We start from the raw sequence: 6128 nt of genomic DNA, 5'->3' as shown, positions 1-6128 counted from the left end.
AATATTAAAACGATGGCTCTCAGGAGGCAGTCCTCAGCCAGAAAGGGGACTTGTAAGGACTGAGTGGTTTATAGACCCTATCTAGGGGTTCTGGGACAACCCATTAAGTCAGGGCAAAACCCACCATTTTCCCCTCTTGCTTTTCAATCCGTCACTTTTTCCCAGCACTCTCGGTGGCACACATGGCCAGGATGGCATAACAAGTGCCCAAAAAGCAAGCCCTTTTCCTCTGGGGCGGGGAGGGGGCCGGCGGGCGACGTGGGGGTGCTGCCAGGGAACCGTGGTTTTGGCCGGGAGTTTCTGTTCTCTTCTGTGCTCTGGAACCAAGAAGGGAAAGGGATGGACGAATGAGAAAAAAATGTCATCTCATTTGTAACTTAGCACAACTAGACAGAAATGGAACTGCTTCAGATTATCTTGAGGAGCGCCCTCTGTGCCTGGTGTGCCTTTTGGCATTGGCTTGCTACAGTGTCTGAAATTTCTGTCCTCTTAAATTCAGGACAGAGCCTGATCCAGAGGCCTATGTCACAATGCACATGTTACCCAAGAGAGTTAATCAATAGCTTAACAAGGATGTCCCCTCTTCCAGAGTGTTCTCATGTGCCACTCGAGGTCAACTACTGTTAGGGGAGCTCTGGTTCCCAGCAACCCAGTAAGTTTGTGCACTGCCCCCAACATTCCCTTTTGCTGCTCCTTTATAGTCAAACATTTCTCCCATTCCAACCCAGTGTGACTACTGTTCTGTACACATAGTTTTGCTTTTTACAGAATGTCATATAAATAGGATTATATCGTATGTAGCTTTTCTTTTTAAAGATTTTATTTATTTATTTGACAGAGAGAGATCACAAGTAGGCAGAGGCAGGCAGAGAGAGAGGAGGAGGAAGCAGGCTCCCCATTGAGCAGAGAGCCTGATTCGGGGCTCGATCCCAGGACCCTGGGATCAGGACCTGAGCCAAAGGCAGAGGCTTTAGCCCACTGAGCCACCCAGGCATCCCTAGAATGTAACATTTTGAGAGTGGCTTTTATCACTCAGCATAAAGCCCTTGAGATCCATCTCTGTTGTCATGGGGATGAATAGTTCATTACTTTGTATTCTTGACTCCAGCTGTCCTGTAAGGAAGGCTGTCCTAAGGAGCCATACACCACATCCACTTACATCCTATTTATAAGAACACTTGGCCACATCTAGCTGCTGAGAAATGTACTCTTTAAACATGTGCCTGGCTAAAATTCTATTGCCATGGAAGATGGAGAGAAAAAACAGAAGACATCAAATTTTAGGAACAATATTGGTAAACTATAGTTTGCTCAGAGGAAGAGCAGGTGACAAGAACATCTCTAAATCAAATTAGCCTGAGGGAGATGGCTTATTCTATTTTAAGCATATTATTAAAAAAAAAAAAACAACAAATGTAAAGGTGCTTTTGTAAGGCAGAACTGAAGCATAGATTTTTCTACTGATCCCCTGTGTGCTCAGGCATCCATCATCACACAACCTCCAACTTTCCTGGGTTGGGACCCCCATAGTAAAAACAGAAACCTGTTCACAATTAGGACTCAGGAGTATGCAGTCATTGAGAGCGGACTAAAGATGCCCCAATGGTGGCCATTCTGAAAGAAGGTATTATGAAAACAAAAACATAGATGTAGAAAGCCATTCCAATCTGGAATCAGATCTGGGTATTAAAAGCAACAGTGTTTTTTAGGTATAGTGTGAAATTGTGCCTGAATATTTCTCTCCCACCCATCACCCAGCTTCTGATTATATGCAATTTCCACTCTCAGTATCTAAGGCTAGATAAATTAAAAACAGCAGCAAGGGAACAGGAAGAAAGGATGTCCGTCTTAGACATCATGACTTCAATCAAGTCCTAATCCTGGAAGATCCAAACCCTTACTACAGTACAAAACCATCCCCAATCTGGCCTCAAGTTACAGTTGTCAGACCCTAAATACCCACTGGCCACTCATCTTGCTACTAATTTTTCGCACTTTTATCCCCTAGTCTGTTAACTTTACAAGATGCTATTCTCTCTACATAGATTGCAGTGTGTGTGTGTGTGTGTGTGTGTGTGTGTGTGTGTGTGTGTGTGTTTAAAAGATTTTATTTGTTTATTTGGGGGTGGCAGAGGTAAAGAGAGAGAATCCCAAGCAGAGTCCACACTGAGCATGGAGCCCAACTTGGGATCCTGAGATCCCTGAGATCATGACCTGAGCCCAAAGCAAAAGTCTGAAGCTTAACCAACTGAGCCACCGAGACACACTTTCTTTCTTCTTAATAAAGCAAGTGTTTTTTTTTAATATTTTATTTATTTGACAGAGATCACAAGTAGGCAGAGACAGGCAGAGAGGAGGAAGCAGGCTCCCTGCTGAGCAGAGAGCCCCATGTAGGGCTCGATCCCAGGACCCTGAGATCATGACCTGAGCCAAAGGCAGAGGCTTTAACCCACTGAGCCACCCAGGTGCCCCAAAACAAGTGTTGTTTTTTTTTTTTTTTCCAAGTGGATCAGTTATAAGACTGTAACTGTTACAGGCCTTTTTAAACATTTTCAGCCACAGTTAATTGCTTCCTGCTTGTACTCCCCTAGTGTCTCCAATGTGACATATAGAATATACTGCATTGTGTTTTAACTCTTACATTCTGGTTTTTCCTTTAGACCGAGTTCGTCTGAGGCAGTAACTATGTCTTATTTACATTTGTAACAATGCCTTGTGTATGGTAGGCATTATAGATTTTTTGAGTGAAAGTGTAGACTTGTTTCCGAAGTAGTTTTATCATATTCTTGCAATCCCCAGTGTTCTCTGAAGCTCTAGCTCAGTGGTTCTTAGCTTTAGCAGCACATCAGAATCACCTGAAGATCTTTGTAAACTCTCTCTCCTCTGAGTGGACCGACGTACCAATGTGTCCAAAGCTCTTCAGATTATTCTGACATGGAGCCACCGATGAGAATCCCTACATGTCTCCAACTAGGGCCCTTCTAGCAGTACCAAAGAAGGCAGGCTGGTGTGAGCTCACACTGTCGGCAGTCTGCCAACTGCCCAGTTAAACAGACGTGTATCGTGGGCTTTCCTCTTCCGCCGCAAAAATGTGCACATACCCTGCCTCAGGCCCAGCCTTGTCCTAGAACCAAATTCTGCCTTTCTCCCAAATTTCAGAACAAAATGCCTGAAAGCGGACAAGCTGAAGCAAGAAAATCCTCTTCCAAGCGCCAGGAGACTCGTTCTCTGTCTTCCGTCAGTGAAAAACAAGGGTAGGCACCGGCCCCAAAGATCACATTTCCTTCGGATGGCCCTTCGATCAGAGGACTGGAGGGACGTGACAACACACGTAGGCAGTACTTCCAGGGTCTTACAATTCTCCCATACATCTTCTCTCACCTGGCTACAGCAACTGGAACGCTCTATTCAAACCGCCATAGAGCCTTCAGCCCCGTTCCCAGAAACGTGCGCTTGCGCAAAAGTTTATACGTCATATTGGAGCGCGCCGACCGCTGAGACTTCTGGGAAATGGAGTCTGTGAGGAGGCCGAACACTGTGAGCGCAGACGTCAGAGTCTTTACGCAGGCGCATTGCTTTTCAGACCTGAAGAGGCGCCGTCTTCCTGGGTACCCAGCACTCTGTGCAGGAGGTGAGCTCAGGCTGCGGGTGTTTGACTTCGAGATGTGAAGTGAGCGCAGCGGCCGAGAGAAGGGGACACTGAGAACTTGGGGGAGGTGCTGTGGGAGTTCAACGGGGTGACGCGGGCGGAGCCAGCCTGCAATGAGAGAGAGAGAGAGAGAGAGAGAGTGTGTGTGTGTGTGTGTATGTATCCCAGCTCGGAGAGGTGCAGACGGAAAGTTGCCCCTCGCTTCCTGTGTGTGTGTGTATTCCGTGGAGTGTGGGCACTGTCAGGAGTGATCTTTCATCATACACCCACTATATGCCAGATCCCAACTTTCAGGTTGGAAGTTTGGAGCCTTCTTCCGCTCCTCTTGTCCTCCTTCCCATAATGGGTGTTTAATAAATATGGGTGGAATCAACACTAAATCTGCGGGACGCCGGCTCCGCCCCTCCGTCTTTCTCAGAAAACATCTCAGATTGTCTCGGTTAGCTCCCTCCGTACGAGGCCCTCATTTAAGGATAGATAAATCATGTTTTAGACTACATAATTGAACATTTTAAAAAAATTAACCAAGGAAGTTTAACTTTTAAGCTGGTTGGAATCCATTGTTGAAACCGATGGTTATTATTTAGCTTATTGACAAGTTTGATTCTAGAAGTAACTACATCTCTGAGATATCTGTGATTTAAAAAAGGATATTTGCAAATTGAGTCTGAGATGCAGTCCTTAAAGCACTTGGCTTGACATATATGGTTATCCATTAAACCAGTAATTAAAGCTACCTTAATGCCTAATGTGTCTGTTTCAGCTGTCAACATCATGCACAATCTTTTCTTAGTTCAGAGGAATGAATGGTAAAACGAATGCTTTAATATCATTCTTTATTTGCTAGGGGCCTTGATGAGGCAGGGCCTATCATGGAGGAGGTAGGATTTGGGGTGGTGGGGGGGAACAGGGAAGAAGTAGCAAAGCATTAGGCAGATTTGAGAGGGAGCTGATTTTAACTGGAGTGAAGTGTCGAGGAGTAGTGGGAGACAAGGGTGGAGAAAAGTACACTGGCACAAGAACACAGAGGATCAGGACAAAACACAGGGCAAGTGGATAGTATAGTTCTGATCTGAAGACTGTCAGAAGAAAACTATTTGGGGACAGTAATTCTAGAGGTCACATCAGGACTAAAGAAAGAAAGGGACTAGTGGCAGGGAGCCAGTTGGGAATGCAAGGTAATCCCGATGTGGGTTGTTACAGACCTGAAATAATGGTGTCAGTGGTAGGAAAGGATAAAAATGACAATGCAGAAGAAGAGTCAGAAGGACCTGGTGAGGGGCGCCTGGGTGGCTCAGTGGGTTAAAACCTCTGCCTTCGGGTTGGGCCATGATCCAGGGTCCTGGGATCGAGCCCTGTGTCGGGCTCTCTGCCTGTCGGGGAGCCTGCTTCCACCCCCCTCTCTCTGCCTGCCTCTCTGCTTACTTGTGATCTCTGTCTGTCAAATAAATAAATAAAATATTAAAAAAAAAAGAAGAAGAAGAAGAAGAAGGACCTGGTGACTAGATTTGGGAGGAAAGAGAGCAAGGTAAAAGTTTGAATTGGGGGCGTCTGGGAAAATAATAGAACATCTGACAGAAATGTCAAGCTAGAGAGAGGGATTAATTGGGGAGTTGCATAGGGGAAGATGTCTTAAGGTGCTGGCAGAATGCCTGAATCAAAATTTGCAGTCAGTTGGAAATGCCAGCTGAGTTTGGAAGAGGCATTGGGTCTAGACTGGAAACCATCTCTGTAAAGGTAGAAAATGGAGGGCCAGGTGGATGGACTTTCTGAGGGATAGCAGGAACATTGTACAAAGACTAAGTGTTGTTGGGCAGCAGCTAAGTTTCCAGGGCAAGACTGGGGAAAAGAAGCAGGAACTTGTCAGAATAATCAAAAGCTGCAGAGAAATAAAGATAAGGAGAAAAAGACTATCGTAATTTGAGGTGCATTGGTAATTTTCAAGTGTACAGTTTCAGGTGGTGAGGGGTGACAAGAACAGAAAAAGATTCAAAAAGAGGAGATGGAATTGATAAGTATGTGTTACCAAGAACTTTGATCATGAAAGGAAAACCTAAATGAGAACTCTTGCTAAAGAGAGGCCATGGGATTCAGTGAAGAAGGTTTCAGAGAGATGAGGGTTGTATTTGTTTGAAGATATGGAGAAGAAGTTACTGGTGAGCTGGGAGATGGTGGAGAAAGCAAGATCTGGTAACGCAGGGAACAGATTCTGAAAAGCAACAGTAGTGGAAAAGGAGGTAGGACACAGAGGACACTCAGGGAAAGACCCAGAGACAGAAACATTTCTGTTTCGTCCTCACACCTCATGCTACCACGCACATAGCAGGTCCTTGGATGTATTTGTTGACTTGTAGGATGAATGGGTTGGTATTGGGCCGTTGAAAGGAAAGCAGTTTTCATTTATTGAACAGACTAAGATAAATGCTTTACATTAACTGTCTAATTTACTGTTTATAACTACTCTGTGAGGTAGGTAGTA

The 6128-nt window shown here is 45.1% G+C and overlaps 1 protein-coding gene across 1 annotated transcript in view; it reads left to right on the top strand.

The window, feature by feature from the left end:
- The first annotated feature begins 3609 nt into the window (after window positions 1-3609).
- The window catches only part of LOC111158451 (zinc finger protein 585A-like), a 49388-nt gene continuing 46869 nt past the window's right edge, over window positions 3610-6128 (top strand). Inside the window, 1 exon segment of the mRNA XM_022520470.1 lies at window positions 3610-3631. The gene's annotated coding sequence lies outside the window, so the exon portion shown is untranslated.

Source organism: Enhydra lutris, unplaced genomic scaffold (assembly GCF_002288905.1).
Source record: "Enhydra lutris kenyoni isolate GAN:26980312 unplaced genomic scaffold, ASM228890v2 scaffoldscaffold59, whole genome shotgun sequence".
Lineage (NCBI taxonomy): Eukaryota > Metazoa > Chordata > Mammalia > Carnivora > Mustelidae > Enhydra > Enhydra lutris.
This window is presented reverse-complemented; position numbering and strand designations above follow the sequence as displayed.